Genomic DNA, 19,886 nt, shown 5'->3' on the forward strand with positions numbered 1-19,886 from the left:
TTGCTATCTGGCTAGTTAACAGTACTAGTAGCTAGCCAGTCAGCCCTATTGACTAATTATGGGCTTGCGATCTAAGGTACTTAGGCAGGTAACGTTAAACATGCCGAACAATACCAAATTACTCATGAACCATTAAGAGGGATCCCCATTTAAGTGATTTATTAAAAGGTAAAACAAAAAGAGCAGGAGTCATACATATATTTCTATCTCTATATTTATACATATTGAAAATAATTGGTATGTAGCACAGTTCTCTAGCACATACAAGTGCAAGCTAAGTATCTGAAGTGAACTGCCTCAACTCCTCTCTAACTACAGACTCCATCACTCTCCATCTTATTATTATCATCTGAAGCTTTGGAAGCCATCGGCCAAGTATGTACCAGATCACCTTGAGTTTATTTGAGTTTTTAAAGCTACTTTGAGATTCTGTGTGTAATGAAAAGTGCTATATAGAATAAATCATAATTATTATTATTTATCCTACAGGGGAGGAGGAGCCCTTGTCATAATGGCTTTGCGATATGATGGACAGCCTTCTGTTTGCTACTAAACAGGTCCTAATATCTTAGTCTGTGTGCCAGTTCATTCTCTCTTTTGACTTTGTTGTGGCAAGCAGAAACACACTGGAATTTAGGAAATCCCACCAAACCACCGAATTATTACTTCAATTAAAGGGACAAATTATGTGGTCGCTTGGGGTAATGCAAAAATCCCCTTTGGTTATCACATGTAGGCACATGTGTAGTTTATGAGACAGATCTTTGATTTAGTAGCTGTTCATTTGTTAGTAAATGTTGGGAGCTGTGACTCTTATTTATTCTACTGGAAGGCTGTCCTCTCCTCTGCTTACAGTAGAAAGGCCTTGGAGCGATCCACTGAGACGCAGTGAGCATAAGCACGACAAAAGACAGGAAAACAGTGACCATGTTTCGGGCGACTAACATGCATTTCCCCACGATCAACTGATCCTAATGTTATTCCACAGACAGCCAGCAGGGGGAACTCCAGACTCGCAGGTTTTTCTGCTATCATACACCCAAAACTCACTAACCCAACAATACAACTATTTCCACCACTGGGCTTACTGCAGTCAATACTTCCACCTTTACTGAACTACCATGAAAAATACTTTTAGACAGCTGAAGCAAGCATACTTTTTAAAAAGTATCCTTACTTATGGACGAGGGATTTGGCAGTGTGGTCATTGAGATTTCATACTTCTTGTTGGATGCAACAGGGGGATTAGCTCAAATGGTAGAGCGCTCGCTTAGCATGCGAGAGGTAGCGGGATCGATGCCCGCATCCTCCAACTATTTAGTTTGGTTCAATCAGCACACATTGTTGTTGTAGCTCTGGATACTAACCCAACAATACAACTATTTCCACCACTGGGCTTACTCCTATCACTACCACTACTTCAACCTTTACTGAACTACCATGAAAAATACTTTTAGATAGCTGAAGCAAGCATACTTGTTAAAAAGTATCCTTTCTTATGGACGAGGGATTTGGCAGTGCGGTCATTGAGATTTCATACTTCTTGTTGGAGGCACAGGGGGATTAGCTCAAATGGTAGAGCGCTCGCTTAGCATGCGAGAGGTAGCGGGATCGATGCCCGCATCCTCCAACTATTTAGTTTGGTTCAATCAGCACACATTCTTGTTGTAGCTCTGGATACTAACCCAACAATACAACTATTTCCACCACTGGGCTTACTCCTATCACTACTTCAACCTTTACTGAACTACCATGAAAAATACTTTTAGACAGCTGAAGCAAGCATACTTGTTAAAAAGTATCCTTTCTTATGGACGAGGGATTTGGCAGTGCGGTCATTGAGATTTCATACTTCTTGTTGGAGGCACAGGGGGATTAGCTCAAATGGTAGAGCGCTCGCTTAGCATGCGAGAGCTAGCGGGATCGATGCCCGCATCCTCCAACTATTTAGTTTGGTTCAATCAGCACACATTGTTGTTGTAGCTCTGGACTGATTTAACTAATCGAAGGATTAGTAAACAAATTGAATCAAGCGTGCTTGTCTGGCTCTAAAATGTGAATGTGTGTTGCTGGGGCAACCTGAGGACTGCAGTTGGGAAACACCAGTGGAAGGTAGAGTGTGGTGGCGAGTTGAAATATTGATTCAAAATAGACCAAACAGTAGACGACGCTATCGCGGCTGTTCATAATATATTAGGCTAAGTACTGTTTTATACTCTGCACTTTCAATTGTTGTGAGTTCATGACGTATTTCCCATGTAGTGTTTTAATAGGATGATTTAGGGACAGTTCAAAAATTACTGGGTGAGTGGGGGCTTGTAGCTCTCAAACTCTAGGGGTGTTTTTCCAAACATACTACCATGCTCCACACTCATGCTCCGATTGTATTCTCCACTCCGTTCTCTTGAGTACGTTTTTGTGTGGACGCGAGTGAGGAGAATGCATAAAGCAATACATTTAAGAAGCACTCGCACTCCCCCTACTGTATTACCTCACGCTTCACAGCCCCATTCACTGAACCTCCTTCCAGCCAGGACAATGGCAACAATAGACGAATCAAGATATACACAAAGCAAATGTTTGACGTCACAATTATCAGCTAGATATGTGAATCGTAACAATTTAGCTAGCCAGATAGCTAAACAGGACAAAAATGACCTAAAACAAATAATATGTAAGATAGATGTCAATTCTTCATGGTTACATTAGCTAGCTAACAATGCTTTGTTGCTATCTGGCTAGTTAACAGTACTAGTAGCTAGCCAGTCAGCCCTATTGACTAATTATGGGCTTGCGATCTAAGGTACTTAGGCAGGTAACGTTAAACATGCCGAACAATACCAAATTACTCATGAACCATTAAGAGGGATCCCCATTTAAGTGATTTATTAAAAGGTAAAACAAAAAGAGCAGGAGTCATACATATATTTCTATCTCTATATTTATACATATTGAAAATAATTGGTATGTAGCACAGTTCTCTAGCACATACAAGTGCAAGCTAAGTATCTGAAGTGAACTGCCTCAACTCCTCTCTAACTACAGACTCCATCACTCTCCATCTTATTATTATCATCTGAAGCTTTGGAAGCCATCGGCCAAGTATGTACCAGATCACCTTGAGTTTATTTGAGTTTTTAAAGCTACTTTGAGATTCTGTGTGTAATGAAAAGTGCTATATAGAATAAATCATAATTATTATTATTTATCCTACAGGGGAGGAGGAGCCCTTGTCATAATGGCTTTGCGATATGATGGACAGCCTTCTGTTTGCTACTAAACAGGTCCTAATATCTTAGTCTGTGTGCCAGTTCATTCTCTCTTTTGACTTTGTTGTGGCAAGCAGAAACACACTGGAATTTAGGAAATCCCACCAAACCACCGAATTATTACTTCAATTAAAGGGACAAATTATGTGGTCGCTTGGGGTAATGCAAAAATCCCCTTTGGTTATCACATGTAGGCACATGTGTAGTTTATGAGACAGATCTTTGATTTAGTAGCTGTTCATTTGTTAGTAAATGTTGGGAGCTGTGACTCTTATTTATTCTACTGGAAGGCTGTCCTCTCCTCTGCTTACAGTAGAAAGGCCTTGGAGCGATCCACTGAGACGCAGTGAGCATAAGCACGACAAAAGACAGGAAAACAGTGACCATGTTTCGGGCGACTAACATGCATTTCCCCACGATCAACTGATCCTAATGTTATTCCACAGACAGCCAGCAGGGGGAACTCCAGACTCGCAGGTTTTTCTGCTATCATACACCCAAAACTCACTAACCCAACAATACAACTATTTCCACCACTGGGCTTACTGCAGTCAATACTTCCACCTTTACTGAACTACCATGAAAAATACTTTTAGACAGCTGAAGCAAGCATACTTTTTAAAAAGTATCCTTACTTATGGACGAGGGATTTGGCAGTGTGGTCATTGAGATTTCATACTTCTTGTTGGATGCAACAGGGGGATTAGCTCAAATGGTAGAGCGCTCGCTTAGCATGCGAGAGGTAGCGGGATCGATGCCCGCATCCTCCAACTATTTAGTTTGGTTCAATCAGCACACATTGTTGTTGTAGCTCTGGATACTAACCCAACAATACAACTATTTCCACCACTGGGCTTACTCCTATCACTACCACTACTTCAACCTTTACTGAACTACCATGAAAAATACTTTTAGATAGCTGAAGCAAGCATACTTGTTAAAAAGTATCCTTTCTTATGGACGAGGGATTTGGCAGTGCGGTCATTGAGATTTCATACTTCTTGTTGGAGGCACAGGGGGATTAGCGCAAATGGTAGAGCGCTCGCTTAGCATGCGAGAGGTAGCGGGATCGATGCCCGCATCCTCCAACTATTTAGTTTGGTTCAATCAGCACACATTCTTGTTGTAGCTCTGGATACTAACCCAACAATACAACTATTTCCACCACTGGGCTTACTCCTATCACTACTTCAACCTTTACTGAACTACCATGAAAAATACTTTTAGACAGCTGAAGCAAGCATACTTGTTAAAAAGTATCCTTTCTTATGGACGAGGGATTTGGCAGTGCGGTCATTGAGATTTCATACTTCTTGTTGGAGGCACAGGGGGATTAGCTCAAATGGTAGAGCGCTCGCTTAGCATGCGAGAGCTAGCGGGATCGATGCCCGCATCCTCCAACTATTTCGTTTGGTTCAATCAGCACACATTGTTGTTGTAGCTCTGGACTGATTTAACTAATCGAAGGATTAGTAAACAAATTGAATCAAGCGTGCTTGTCTGGCTCTAAAATGTGAATGTGTGTTGCTGGGGCAACCTGAGGACTGCAGTTGGGAAACACCAGTGGAAGGTAGAGTGTGGTGGCGAGTTGAAATATTGATTCAAAATAGACCAAACAGTAGACGACGCTATCGTGGCTGTTCATAATATATTAGGCTAAGTACTGTTTTATACTCTGCACTTTCAATTGTTGTGAGTTCATGACGTATTTCCCATGTAGTGTTTTAATAGGATGATTTAGGGACAGTTCAAAAATTATTGGGTGAGTGGGGGCTTGTAGCTCTCAAACTCTAGGGGTGTTTTTCCAAACATACTACCATGCTCCACACTCATGCTCCGATTGTATTCTCCACTCCGTTCTCTTGAGTACGTTTTTGTGTGGACGCGAGTGAGGAGAATGCATAAAGCAATACATTTAAGAAGCACTCGCACTCCCCCTACTGTATTACCTCACGCTTCACAGCCCCATTCACTGAACCTCCTTCCAGCCAGGACAATGGCAACAATAGACGAATCAAGATATACACAAAGCAAACGTTTGACGTCACAATTATCAGCTAGATATGTGAATCGTAACAATTTAGCTAGCCAGATAGCTAAACAGGACAAAAATGACCTAAAACGAATAATATGTAAGATAGATGTCAATTCTTCATGGTTACATTAGCTAGCTAACAATGCTTTGTTGCTATCTGGCTAGTTAACAGTACTAGTAGCTAGCCAGTCAGCCCTATTGACTAATTATGGGCTTGCGATCTAAGGTACTTAGGCAGGTAACGTTAAACATGCCGAACAATACCAAATTACTCATGAACAATTAAGAGGGATCCCCATTTAAGTGATTTATTAAAAGGTAAAACAAAAAGAGCAGGAGTCATACATATATTTCTATCTCTATATTTATACATATTGAAAATAATTGGTATGTAGCACAGTTCTCTAGCACATACAAGTGCAAGCTAAGTATCTGAAGTGAACTGCCTCAACTCCTCTCTAACTACAGACTCCATCACTCTCCATCTTATTATTATCATCTGAAGCTTTGGAAGCCATCGGCCAAGTATGTACCAGATCACCTTGAGTTTATTTGAGTTTTTAAAGCTACTTTGAGATTCTGTGTGTAATGAAAAGTGCTATATAGAATAAATCATAATTATTATTATTTATCCTACAGGGGAGGAGGAGCCCTTGTCATAATGGCTTTGCGATATGATGGACAGCCTTCTGTTTGCTACTAAACAGGTCCTAATATCTTAGTCTGTGTGCCAGTTCATTCTCTCTTTTGACTTTGTTGTGGCAAGCAGAAACACACTGGAATTTAGGAAATCCCACCAAACCACCGAATTATTACTTCAATTAAAGGGACAAATTATGTGGTCGCTTGGGGTAATGCAAAAATCCCCTTTGGTTATCACATGTAGGCACATGTGTAGTTTATGAGACAGATCTTTGATTTAGTAGCTGTTCATTTGTTAGTAAATGTTGGGAGCTGTGACTCTTATTTATTCTACTGGAAGGCTGTCCTCTCCTCTGCTTACAGTAGAAAGGCCTTGGAGCGATCCACTGAGACGCAGTGAGCATAAGCACGACAAAAGACAGGAAAACAGTGACCATGTTTCGGGCGACTAACATGCATTTCCCCACGATCAACTGATCCTAATGTTATTCCACAGACAGCCAGCAGGGGGAACTCCAGACTCGCAGGTTTTTCTGCTATCATACACCCAAAACTCACTAACCCAACAATACAACTATTTCCACCACTGGGCTTACTGCAGTCAATACTTCCACCTTTACTGAACTACCATGAAAAATACTTTTAGACAGCTGAAGCAAGCATACTTTTTAAAAAGTATCCTTACTTATGGACGAGGGATTTGGCAGTGTGGTCATTGAGATTTCATACTTCTTGTTGGATGCAACAGGGGGATTAGCTCAAATGGTAGAGCGCTCGCTTAGCATGCGAGAGGTAGCGGGATCGATGCCCGCATCCTCCAACTATTTAGTTTGGTTCAATCAGCACACATTGTTGTTGTAGCTCTGGATACTAACCCAACAATACAACTATTTCCACCACTGGGCTTACTCCTATCACTACCACTACTTCAACCTTTACTGAACTACCATGAAAAATACTTTTAGATAGCTGAAGCAAGCATACTTGTTAAAAAGTATCCTTTCTTATGGACGAGGGATTTGGCAGTGCGGTCATTGAGATTTCATACTTCTTGTTGGAGGCACAGGGGGATTAGCGCAAATGGTAGAGCGCTCGCTTAGCATGCGAGAGGTAGCGGGATCGATGCCCGCATCCTCCAACTATTTAGTTTGGTTCAATCAGCACACATTCTTGTTGTAGCTCTGGATACTAACCCAACAATACAACTATTTCCACCACTGGGCTTACTCCTATCACTACTTCAACCTTTACTGAACTACCATGAAAAATACTTTTAGACAGCTGAAGCAAGCATACTTGTTAAAAAGTATCCTTTCTTATGGACGAGGGATTTGGCAGTGCGGTCATTGAGATTTCATACTTCTTGTTGGAGGCACAGGGGGATTAGCGCAAATGGTAGAGCGCTCGCTTAGCATGCGAGAGGTAGCGGGATCGATGCCCGCATCCTCCAACTATTTAGTTTGGTTCAATCAGCACACATTCTTGTTGTAGCTCTGGATACTAACCCAACAATACAACTATTTCCACCACTGGGCTTACTCCTATCACTACTTCAACCTTTACTGAACTACCATGAAAAATACTTTTAGACAGCTGAAGCAAGCATACTTGTTAAAAAGTATCCTTTCTTATGGACGAGGGATTTGGCAGTGCGGTCATTGAGATTTCATACTTCTTGTTGGAGGCACAGGGGGATTAGCTCAAATGGTAGAGCGCTCGCTTAGCATGCGAGAGCTAGCGGGATCGATGCCCGCATCCTCCAACTATTTAGTTTGGTTCAATCAGCACACATTGTTGTTGTAGCTCTGGACTGATTTAACTAATCGAAGGATTAGTAAACAAATTGAATCAAGCGTGCTTGTCTGGCTCTAAAATGTGAATGTGTGTTGCTGGGGCAACCTGAGGACTGCAGTTGGGAAACACCAGTGGAAGGTAGAGTGTGGTGGCGAGTTGAAATATTGATTCAAAATAGACCAAACAGTAGACGACGCTATCGTGGCTGTTCATAATATATTAGGCTAAGTACTGTTTTATACTCTGCACTTTCAATTGTTGTGAGTTCATGACGTATTTCCCATGTAGTGTTTTAATAGGATGATTTAGGGACAGTTCAAAAATTATTGGGTGAGTGGGGGCTTGTAGCTCTCAAACTCTAGGGGTGTTTTTCCAAACATACTACCATGCTCCACACTCATGCTCCGATTGTATTCTCCACTCCGTTCTCTTGAGTACGTTTTTGTGTGGACGCGAGTGAGGAGAATGCATAAAGCAATACATTTAAGAAGCACTCGCACTCCCCCTACTGTATTACCTCACGCTTCACAGCCCCATTCACTGAACCTCCTTCCAGCCAGGACAATGGCAACAATAGACGAATCAAGATATACACAAAGCAAACGTTTGACGTCACAATTATCAGCTAGATATGTGAATCGTAACAATTTAGCTAGCCAGATAGCTAAACAGGACAAAAATGACCTAAAACGAATAATATGTAAGATAGATGTCAATTCTTCATGGTTACATTAGCTAGCTAACAATGCTTTGTTGCTATCTGGCTAGTTAACAGTACTAGTAGCTAGCCAGTCAGCCCTATTGACTAATTATGGGCTTGCGATCTAAGGTACTTAGGCAGGTAACGTTAAACATGCCGAACAATACCAAATTACTCATGAACAATTAAGAGGGATCCCCATTTAAGTGATTTATTAAAAGGTAAAACAAAAAGAGCAGGAGTCATACATATATTTCTATCTCTATATTTATACATATTGAAAATAATTGGTATGTAGCACAGTTCTCTAGCACATACAAGTGCAAGCTAAGTATCTGAAGTGAACTGCCTCAACTCCTCTCTAACTACAGACTCCATCACTCTCCATCTTATTATTATCATCTGAAGCTTTGGAAGCCATCGGCCAAGTATGTACCAGATCACCTTGAGTTTATTTGAGTTTTTAAAGCTACTTTGAGATTCTGTGTGTAATGAAAAGTGCTATATAGAATAAATCATAATTATTATTATTTATCCTACAGGGGAGGAGGAGCCCTTGTCATAATGGCTTTGCGATATGATGGACAGCCTTCTGTTTGCTACTAAACAGGTCCTAATATCTTAGTCTGTGTGCCAGTTCATTCTCTCTTTTGACTTTGTTGTGGCAAGCAGAAACACACTGGAATTTAGGAAATCCCACCAAACCACCGAATTATTACTTCAATTAAAGGGACAAATTATGTGGTCGCTTGGGGTAATGCAAAAAATCCCCTTTGGTTATCACATGTAGGCACATGTGTAGTTTATGAGACAGATCTTTGATTTAGTAGCTGTTCATTTGTCAGTAAATGTTGGGAGCTGTGACTCTTATTTATTCTACTGGAAGGCTGTCCTCTCCTCTGCTTACAGTAGAAAGGCCTTGGAGCGATCCACTGAGACGCAGTGAGCATAAGCACGACAAAAGACAGGAAAACAGTGACCATGTTTCGGGCGACTAACATGCATTTCCCCACGATCAACTGATCCTAATGTTATTCCACAGACAGCCAGCAGGGGGAACTCCAGACTCGCAGGTTTTTCTGCTATCATACACCCAAAACTCACTAACCCAACAATACAACTATTTCCACCACTGGGCTTACTGCAGTCACTACTTCCACCTTTACTGAACTACCATGAAAAATACTTTTAGACAGCTGAAGCAAGCATACTTTTTAAAAAGTATCCTTACTTATGGACGAGGGATTTGGCAGTGTGGTCATTGAGATTTCATACTTCTTGTTGGATGCAACAGGGGGATTAGCTCAAATGGTAGAGCGCTCGCTTAGCATGCGAGAGGTAGCGGGATCGATGCCCGCATCCTCCAACTATTTAGTTTGGTTCAATCAGCACACATTGTTGTTGTAGCTCTGGATACTAACCCAACAATACAACTATTTCCACCACTGGGCTTACTCCTATCACTACTTCAACCTTTACTGAACTACCATGAAAAATACTTTTAGACAGCTGAAGCAAGCATACTTGTTAAAAAGTATCCTATCTTATGGACGAGGGATTTGGCAGTGCGGTCATTGAGATTTCATACTTCTTGTTGGAGGCACAGGGGGATTAGCTCAAATGGTAGAGCGCTCGCTTAGCATGCGAGAGGTAGCGGGATCGATGCCCGCATCCTCCAACTATTTAGTTTGGTTCAATCAGCACACATTGTTGTTGTAGCTCTGGATACTAACCCAACAATACAACTATTTCCACCACTGGCTTACTCCTATCACTACTTCAACCTTTACTGAACTACCATGAAAAATACTTTTAGACAGCTGAAGCAAGCATACTTGTTAAAAAGTATCCTTTCTTATGGACGAGGGATTTGGCAGTGCGGTCATTGAGATTTCATACTTCTTGTTGGAGGCACAGGGGGATAAGCTCAAATGGTAGAGCGCTCGCTTAGCATGCGAGAGGTAGCGGGATTGATGCCCGCATCCTCCAACTATTTAGTTTGGTTCAATCAGCACACATTGTTGTTGTAGCTCTGGATACTAACCCAACAATACAACTATTTCCACCACTGGGCTTACTCCTATCACTACCACTACTTCAACCTTTACTGAACTACCATGAAAAATACTTTTAGATAGCTGAAGCAAGCATACTTGTTAAAAAGTATCCTTTCTTATGGACGAGGGATTTGGCAGTGCGGTCATTGAGATTTCATACTTCTTGTTGGAGGCACAGGGGGATTAGCTCAAATGGTAGAGCGCTCGCTTAGCATGCGAGAGGTAGCGGGATCGATGCCCGCATCCTCCAACTGTTTAGTTTGGTTCAATCAGCACACATTCTTGTTGTAGCTCTGGATACTAACCCAACAATACAACTATTTCCACCACTGGGCTTACTCCTATCACTACTTCAACCTTTACTGAACTACCATGAAAAATACTTTTAGACAGCTGAAGCAAGCATACTTGTTAAAAAGTATCCTTTCTTATGGACGAGGGATTTGGCAGTGCGGTCATTGAGATTTCATACTTCTTGTTGGAGGCACAGGGGGATTAGCTCAAATGGTAGAGCGCTCGCTTAGCATGCGAGAGCTAGCGGGATCGATGCCCGCATCCTCCAACTATTTAGTTTGGTTCAATCAGCACACATTGTTGTTGTAGCTTTGGACTGATTTAACTAATCGAAGGATTAGTAAACAAATTGAATCAAGCGTGCTTGTCTGGCTCTAAAATGTGAATGTGTGTTGCTGGGGCAACCTGAGGACTGCAGTTGGGAAACACCAGTGGGAAATACGTAGAGTGTGGTGGCGAGTTGAAAATTTGATTCAAAATAGACCAAACAGTAGACGACGCTATCGTGGCTGTTCATAATATATTAGGCTAAGTACTGTTTTATACTCTGCACTTTCAATTGTTGTGAGTTCATGACGTATTTCCCATGTAGTGTTTTAATAGGATAATTTAGGGACAGTTCAAAAATTACTGGGTGAGTGGGGGCTTGTAGCTCTCAAACTCTAGGGGTGTTTTTCCAAACATACTACCATGCTCCACACTCATGCTCCGATTGTATTCTCCACTCCGTTCTCTTGAGTACGTTTTTGTGTGGACGCGAGTGAGGAGAATGCATAAAGCAATACATTTAAGAAGCACTCGCACTCCCCCTACTGTATTACCTCACGCTTCACAGCCCCATTCACTGAACCTCCTTCCAGCCAGGACAATGGCAACAATAGACAAATCAAGATATACACAAAGCAAACGTTTGACGTCACAATTATCAGCTAGATATGTGAATCGTAACAATTTAGCTAGCCAGATAGCTAAACAGGACAAAAATGACCTAAAACGAATAATATGTAAGATAGATGTCAATTCTTCATGGTTACATTAGCTAGCTAACAATGCTTTGTTGCTATCTGGCTAGTTAACAGTACTATTAGCTAGCCAGTCAGCCCTATTGACTAATTATGGGCTTGCGATCTAAGGTACTTAGGCAGGTAACGTTAAACATGCCGAACAATACCAAATTACTCATGAACCATTAAGAGGGATCCCCATTTAAGTGATTTATTAAAAGGTAAAACAAAAAGAGCAGGAGTCATACATATATTTCTATCTCTATATTTATACATATTGAAAATAATTGGTATGTAGCACAGTTCTCTAGCACATACAAGTGCAAGCTAAGTATCTGAAGTGAACTGCCTCAACTCCTCTCTAACTACAGACTCCATCACTCTCCATCTTATTATTATCATCTGAAGCTTTGGAAGCCATCGGCCAAGTATGTACCAGATCACCTTGAGTTTATTTGAGTTTTTAAAGCTACTTTGAGATTCTGTGTGTAATGAAAAGTGCTATATAGAATAAATCATAATTATTATTATTTATCCTACAGGGGAGGAGGAGCCCTTGTCATAATGGCTTTGCGATATGATGGACAGCCTTCTGTTTGCTACTAAACAGGTCCTAATATCTTAGTCTGTGTGCCAGTTCATTCTCTCTTTTGACTTTGTTGTGGCAAGCAGAAACACACTGGAATTTAGGAAATCCCACCAAACCACCTAATTATTACTTCAATTAAAGGGACAAATTATGTGGTCGCTTGGGGTAATGCAAAAATCCCCTTTGGTTATCACATGTAGGCACATGTGTAGTTTATGAGACAGATCTTTGATTTAGTAGCTGTTCATTTGTTAGTAAATGTTGGGAGCTGTGACTCTTATTTATTCTACTGGAAGGCTGTCCTCTCCTCTGCTTACAGTAGAAAGGCCTTGGAGCGATCCACTGAGACGCAGTGAGCATAAGCACGACAAAAGACAGGAAAACAGTGACCATGTTTCGGGCGACTAACATGCATTTCCCCACGATCAACTGATCCTAATGTTATTCCACAGACAGCCAGCAGGGGGAACTCCAGACTCGCAGGTTTTTCTGCTATCATACACCCAAAACTCACTAACCCAACAATACAACTATTTCCACCACTGGGCTTACTGCAGTCACTACTTCCACCTTTACTGAACTACCATGAAAAATACTTTTAGACAGCTGAAGCAAGCATACTTTTTAAAAAGTATCCTTACTTATGGACGAGGGATTTGGCAGTGTGGTCATTGAGATTTCATCATTCTTGTTGGATGCACAGGGGGATTAGCTCAAATGGTATAGCGCTCGCTTAGCATGTGAGAGGTAGCGGGATCGATGCCCGCATCCTCCAACTATTTAGTTTGGTTCAATCAGCACGCATTGTTTTTGTAGCTCTGGATACTAACCCAACAATACAACTATTTCCACCACTGGGCTTACTCCTATCACTACTTCAGCCTTTACTGAACTACCATGAAAAATACTTTTAGACAGCTGAAGCAAGCATACTTGTTAAAAAGTATCCTTTCTTATGGACGAGGGATTTGGCAGTGCGGTCATTGAGATTTCATACTTCTTGTTGGAGGCGCAGGGGGATTAGCTCAAATGGTAGAGCGCTCGCTTAGCATGCGAGAGGTAGCGGGATCGATGCCCGCATCCTCCAACTATTTAGTTTGGTTCAATCAGCACACATTGTTGTTGTAGCTCTGGATACTAACCCAACAATACAACTATTTCCACCACTGGGCTTACTCCTATCACTACCACTACTTCAACCTTTACTGAACTACCATGAAAAATACTTTTAGACAGCTGAAGCAAGCATACTTGTTAAAAAGTATCCTTTCTTATGGACGAGGAATTTGGCAGTGCGGTCATTGAGATTTCATACTTCTTGTTGGAGGCACAGGGGGATTGGCTCAAATGGTAGAGCGCTCCCTTAGCATGCGAGAGGTAGCTGGATCGATGCCCGCATCCTCCAACTATTTAGTTTGGTTCAATCAGCACACATTGTTGTTGTAGCTCTGGATACTAACCCAACAATACAACTATTTCCAGCACTGGGCTTACTCCTATCACTACTTCAACCTTTACTGAACTACCATGAAAATACTTTTAGACAGCTGAAGCAAGCATACTTGTTAAAAAGTATCCTTTCTTATGGACGAGGGATTTGGCAGTGCGGTCATTGAGATTTCATACTTCTTGTTGGAGGCACAGGGGGATTAGCTCAAATGGTAGAGCGCTCGCGAGAGGTATGAATCGATCCCGCTACCTCTCGCATGCTAAGGGAGCGCTCTACCATTTGAGCCAATCCCCCTGTGCCTCCAACAAGAAGTATGACGAGGGATTTGGCAGTGCGGTCATTGAGATTTCATACTTCTTGTTGGAGGCACAGGGGGATTAGCTCAAATGGTAGAGCGCTCGCTTAGCATGCGAGAGGTAGCGGGATCGATGCACCCATCCTCCAACTATTTAGTTTGGTTCAATCAGCACACATTGTTGTTGTAGCTCTGGATACTAACCCAACAATACAACTATTTCCACCACTGGGCTTACTCCTATCACTACTTCAACCTTTACTGAACTACCATGAAAAATACTTTTAGACAGCTGAAGCAAGCATACTTGTTAAAAAGTATCCTTTCTTATGGACGAGGGATTTGGCAGTGCGGTCATTGAGATTTCATACTTCTTGTTGGATGCACAGGGGGATTAGCTCAAATGGTAGAGCGCTCGCTTAGCATGCGAGAGGTAGCGGGATCGATGCCCGCATCCTCCAACTATTTAGTTTGGTTCAATCAGCACACATTGTTGTTGTAGCTCTGGATACTAACCCAACAATACAACTATTTCCACCACTGGGCTTACTCCTATCACTACCACTACTTCAACCTTTACTGAACTACCATGAAAAATACTTTTAGACAGCTGAAGCAAGCATACTTGTTAAAAAGTATCCTTTCTTATGGACGAGGAATTTGGCAGTGCGGTCATTGAGATTTCATACTTCTTGTTGGAGGCACAGGGGGATTGGCTCAAATGGTAGAGCGCTCCCTTAGCATGCGAGAGGTAGCGGGATCGATGCCCGCATCCTCCAACTATTTAGTTTGGTTCAATCAGCACACATTGTTGTTGTAGCTCTGGATACTAACCCAACAATACAACTATTTCCAGCACTGGGCTTACTCCTATCACTACTTCAACCTTTACTGAACTACCATGAAAAATACTTTTAGACAGCTGAAGCAAGCATACTTGTTAAAAAGTATCCTTTCTTATGGACGAGGGATTTGGCAGTGCGGTCATTGAGATTTCATACTTCTTGTTGGAGGCACAGGGGGATTAGCTCAAATGGTAGAGCGCTCGCGAGAGGTATGAATCGATCCCGCTACCTCTCGCATGCTAAGGGAGCGCTCTACCATTTGAGCCAATCCCCCTGTGCCTCCAACAAGAAGTATGACGAGGGATTTGGCAGTGCGGTCATTGAGATTTCATACTTCTTGTTGGAGGCACAGGGGGATTAGCTCAAATGGTAGAGCGCTCGCTTAGCATGCGAGAGGTAGCGGGATCGATGCACCCATCCTCCAACTATTTAGTTTGGTTCAATCAGCACACATTGTTGTTGTAGCTCTGGATACTAACCCAACAATACAACTATTTCCACCACTGGGCTTACTCCTATCACTACTTCAACCTTTACTGAACTACCATGAAAAATACTTTTAGACAGCTGAAGCAAGCATACTTGTTAAAAAGTATCCTTTCTTATGGACGAGGGATTTGGCAGTGCGGTCATTGAGATTTCATACTTCGTGTTGGAGGCACAGGGGGATTAGCTCAAATGGCAGAGCGCTCGCTTAGCATGCGAGAGGTAGCGGGATCGATGCCCGCATCCTCCAACTATTTAGTTTGGTTCAATCAGCACACATTGTTGTTGTAGCTCTGGATACTAACCCAACAATACAACTATTTCCACCACTGGGCTTACTCCTATCACTACTTCAACCTTTACTGAACTACCATGAAAAATACTTTTAGACAGCTGAAGCAAGCATACTTGTTAAAAAGTATCCTTTCTTATGGACGAGGGATTTGGCAGTGCAGTCATTGAGATTTCATACTTCTTGTTGGAGGCACAGGGGGATTAGCTCAAATGGTAGAGCGCTCGCTTAGCATGTGAGAGGTAGCGGGATCGATGCCCGCATCCTCCAAATATTTAGTTTGGTTCAATCAGCACACATTGTTGTTGTAGCTCTGGACTGATTTAACTCATCGAAGGATTAGTAAACAAATTGAATCAAGCGTGCTTGTCTGGCTCTAAAATGTGAATGTGTGTTGCTGGGGCATCCTGAGGACTGCAGTTGGGAAACACCAGTGGAAGGTAGAGTATGGTGGCGAGTTGAAATATTGATTCAAAATAGACCAAACAGTAGACGACGCTATCGTGGCTGTTCATAATATATTAGGCTAAGTACTGTTTTATACTCTGCACTTTCAATTGTTGTGAGTTCATGACGTATTTCCCATGTAGTGTTTTAATAGGATAATTTAGGGACAGTTCAAAAATTACTGGGTGAGTGGGGGCTTGTAGCTCTCAAACTCTAGGGGTGTTTTTCCAAACATACTACCATGCTCCACACTCATGCTCCGATTGTATTCTCCACTCCGTTCTCTTGAGTACGTTTTTGTGTGGACGCGAGTGAGGAGAATGCATAAAGCAATACATTTAAGAAGCACTCGCACTCCCCCTACTGTATTACCTCACGCTTCACAGCCCCATTCACTGAACCTCCTTCCAGCCAGGACAATGGCAACAATAGACGAATCAAGATATACACAAAGCAAACGTTTGACGTCACAATTATCAGCTAGATATGTGAATCGTAACAATTTAGCTAGCCAGATAGCTAAACAGGACAAAAATGACCTAAAACGAATAATATGTAAGATAGATGTCAATTCTTCATGGTTACATTAGCTAGCTAACAATGCTTTGTTGCTATCTGGCTAGTTAACAGTACTAGTAGCTAGCCAGTCAGCCCTATTGACTAATTATGGGCTTGCGATCTAAGGTACTTAGGCAGGTAACGTTAAACATGCCGAACAATACCAAATTACTCATGAACCATTAAGAGGGATCCCCATTTAAGTGATTTATTAAAAGGTAAAACAAAAAGAGCAGGAGTCATACATATATTTCTATCTCTATATTTATACATATTGAAAATAATTGGTATGTAGCACAGTTCTCTAGCACATACAAGTGCAAGCTAAGTATCTGAAGTGAACTGCCTCAACTCCTCTCTAACTACAGACTCCATCACTCTCCATCTTATTATTATCATCTGAAGCTTTGGAAGCCATCGGCCAAGTATGTACCAGATCACCTTGAGTTTATTTGAGTTTTTAAAGCTACTTTGAGATTCTGTGTGTAATGAAAAGTGCTATATAGAATAAATCATAATTATTATTATTTATCCTACAGGGGAGGAGGAGCCCTTGTCATAATGGCTTTGCGATATGATGGACAGCCTTCTGTTTGCTACTAAACAGGTCCTAATATCTTAGTCTGTGTGCCAGTTCATTCTCTCTTTTGACTTTGTTGTGGCAAGCAGAAACACACTGGAATTTAGGAAATCCCACCAAACCACCGAATTATTACTTCAATTAAAGGGACAAATTATGTGGTCGCTTGGGGTAATGCAAAAATCCCCTTTGGTTATCACATGTAGGCACATGTGTAGTTTATGAGACAGATCTTTGATTTAGTAGCTGTTCATTTGTTAGTAAATGTTGGGAGCTGTGACTCTTATTTATTCTACTGGAAGGCTGTCCTCTCCTCTGCTTACAGTAGAAAGGCCTTGGAGCGATCCACTGAGACGCAGTGAGCATAAGCACGACAAAAGACAGGAAAACAGTGACCATGTTTCGGGCGACTAACATGCATTTCCCCACGATCAACTGATCCTAATGTTATTCCACAGACAGCCAGCAGGGGGAACTCCAGACTCGCAGGTTTTTCTGCTATCATACACCCAAAACTCACTAACCCAACAATACAACTATTTCCACCACTGGGCTTACTGCAGTCACTACTTCCACCTTTACTGAACTGCCATGAAAAATACTTTTAGACAGCTGAAGCAAGCATACTTTTTAAAAAGTATCCTTACTTATGGACGAGGGATTTGGCAGTGTGGTCATTGAGATTTCATACTTCTTGTTGGATGCAACAGGGGGGTTAGCTCAAATGGTAGAGCGTTCGCTTAGCATGCGAGAGGTAGCGGGATCGATGCCCGCATCCTCCAACTATTTAGTTTGGTTCAATCAGCACACATTGTTGTTGTAGCTCTGGATACTAACCCAACAATACAACTATTTCCACCACTGGGCTTACTCCTATCACTACCACTACTTCAACCTTTACTGAACTACCATGAAAAATACTTTTAGACAGCTGAAGCAAGCATACTTGTTAAAAAGTATCCTTTCTTATGGACGAGGAATTTGGCAGTGCGGTCATTGAGATTTCATACTTCTTGTTGGAGGCACAGGGGGATTGGCTCAAATGGTAGAGCGCTCCCTTAGCATGCGAGAGGTAGCGGGATCGATGCCCGCATCCTCCAACTATTTAGTTTGGTTCAATCAGCACACATTGTTGTTGTAGCTCTGGATACTAACCCAACAATACAACTATTTCCACCACTGGGCTTACTCCTATCACTACTTCAACCTTTACTGAACTACCATGAAAAATACTTTTAGACAGCTGAAGCAAGCATACTTGTTAAAAAGTATCCTTTCTTATGGACGAGGGATTTGGCAGTGCGGTCATTGAGATTTCATACTTCGTGTTGGATGCACAGGGGGATTAGCTCAAATGGTAGAGCGCTCGCTTAGCATGCGAGAGGTAGCGGGATCGATGCCCGCATCCTCCAACTACTTAGTTTGGTTCAATCAGCACACATTGTTGTTGTAGCTCTGGATACTAACACAACAATACAACTATTTCCACCACTGGGCTTACTCCTATCACTACTTCAACCTTTACTGAACTACCATGAAAAATACTTTTAGACAGCTGAAGCAAGCATACTTGTTAAAAAGTATCCTTTCTTATGGACGAGGGATTTGGCAGTGCGGTCATTGAGATTTCATACTTCTTGTTGGAGGCACAGGGGGATTAGCTCAAATGGTAGAGCGCTCGCTTAGCATGTGAGAGGTAGCGGGATCGATGCCCGCATCCTCCAACTATTTAGTTTGGTTCAATCAGCACACATTGTTGTTGTAGCTCTGGATACTAACCCAACAATACAACTATTTCCACCACTGGGCTTACTCCTATCACTACTTCAACCTTTACTGAACTACCATGAAAAATACTTTTAGACAGCTGAAGCAAGCATACTTGTTAAAAAGTATCCTTTCTTATGGACGAGGGATTTGGCAGTGCGGTCATTGAGATTTCATTCTTCTTGTTGGAGGCACAGGGGGATTAGCTCAAATGGTAGAGCGCTTGCTTTGCATGCGAGAGGTAGCGGGATCGATGCCCGCATCCTCCAACTATTTAGTTTAGTTCAATCAGCACACATTGTTGTTGTAGCTCTGGATACTAACCCAACAATACAACTATTTCCACCACTGGGCTTACTCCTATCATTACTTCAACCTTTACTGAACTACCATGAAAAATACTTTTAGACAGCTGAAGCAAGCATACTTGTTAAAAAGTATCCTTTCTTATGGACGAGGGATTTGGCAGTGCGGTCATTGAGATTTCATACTTCTTGTTGGAGGCACAGGGGGATTAGCTCAAATGGTAGAGCGCTCGCTTTGCATGCGAGAGGTAGCGGGATCGATGCCCGCATCCTCCAACTATTTAGTTTAGTTCAATCAGCACACATTGTTGTTGTAGCTCTGGATACTAACCCAACAATACAACTATTTCCACCACTGGGCTTACTCCTATCACTACTTCCACCTTTACTGAACTACCATGAAAAATACTTTTAGACAGCTGAAGCAAGCATACTTTTTAAAAAGTATCCTTACTTATGGACGAGGGATTTGGCAGT

General features: G+C 41.9%; 11 non-coding genes across 11 annotated transcripts; all 11 read left to right on the forward strand.

Annotated features, from left to right (window-relative positions):
* The first annotated feature begins 1,239 nt into the window (after positions 1-1,239).
* Positions 1,240-1,312, forward strand: trnaa-agc (transfer RNA alanine (anticodon AGC)). Its single transcript has one exon. It is a non-coding gene; the product is annotated as a tRNA-Ala (tRNA).
* A 245-nt stretch (positions 1,313-1,557) lies between these two features.
* Positions 1,558-1,630, forward strand: trnaa-agc (transfer RNA alanine (anticodon AGC)). The gene has a single exon. It is a non-coding gene; the product is annotated as a tRNA-Ala (tRNA).
* A 2,336-nt stretch (positions 1,631-3,966) lies between these two features.
* Positions 3,967-4,039, forward strand: trnaa-agc (transfer RNA alanine (anticodon AGC)). Its single transcript has one exon. It is a non-coding gene; the product is annotated as a tRNA-Ala (tRNA).
* Positions 4,040-6,693: 2,654 nt separating this feature from the next.
* Positions 6,694-6,766, forward strand: trnaa-agc (transfer RNA alanine (anticodon AGC)). Its single transcript has one exon. It is a non-coding gene; the product is annotated as a tRNA-Ala (tRNA).
* Positions 6,767-9,733: 2,967 nt separating this feature from the next.
* trnaa-agc (transfer RNA alanine (anticodon AGC)) lies at positions 9,734-9,806 on the forward strand. Its single transcript has one exon. It is a non-coding gene; the product is annotated as a tRNA-Ala (tRNA).
* Positions 9,807-10,045: 239 nt separating this feature from the next.
* On the forward strand, positions 10,046-10,118 carry trnaa-agc (transfer RNA alanine (anticodon AGC)). The gene has a single exon. It is a non-coding gene; the product is annotated as a tRNA-Ala (tRNA).
* Positions 10,119-10,674: 556 nt separating this feature from the next.
* On the forward strand, positions 10,675-10,747 carry trnaa-agc (transfer RNA alanine (anticodon AGC)). Its single transcript has one exon. It is a non-coding gene; the product is annotated as a tRNA-Ala (tRNA).
* A 2,651-nt stretch (positions 10,748-13,398) lies between these two features.
* trnaa-agc (transfer RNA alanine (anticodon AGC)) lies at positions 13,399-13,471 on the forward strand. Its single transcript has one exon. It is a non-coding gene; the product is annotated as a tRNA-Ala (tRNA).
* A 1,046-nt stretch (positions 13,472-14,517) lies between these two features.
* trnaa-agc (transfer RNA alanine (anticodon AGC)) lies at positions 14,518-14,590 on the forward strand. Its single transcript has one exon. It is a non-coding gene; the product is annotated as a tRNA-Ala (tRNA).
* A 3,456-nt stretch (positions 14,591-18,046) lies between these two features.
* On the forward strand, positions 18,047-18,119 carry trnaa-agc (transfer RNA alanine (anticodon AGC)). The gene has a single exon. It is a non-coding gene; the product is annotated as a tRNA-Ala (tRNA).
* A 557-nt stretch (positions 18,120-18,676) lies between these two features.
* Positions 18,677-18,749, forward strand: trnaa-agc (transfer RNA alanine (anticodon AGC)). Its single transcript has one exon. It is a non-coding gene; the product is annotated as a tRNA-Ala (tRNA).
* The last annotated feature ends 1,137 nt before the right edge of the window (positions 18,750-19,886 follow it).

The sequence above is a fragment of the Oncorhynchus mykiss genome, chromosome 25 (genome assembly GCF_057628025.1).
Source record: "Oncorhynchus mykiss isolate SJ-2025 chromosome 25, ASM5762802v1, whole genome shotgun sequence".
Taxonomy (NCBI): Eukaryota; Metazoa; Chordata; class Actinopteri; order Salmoniformes; family Salmonidae; genus Oncorhynchus; species Oncorhynchus mykiss.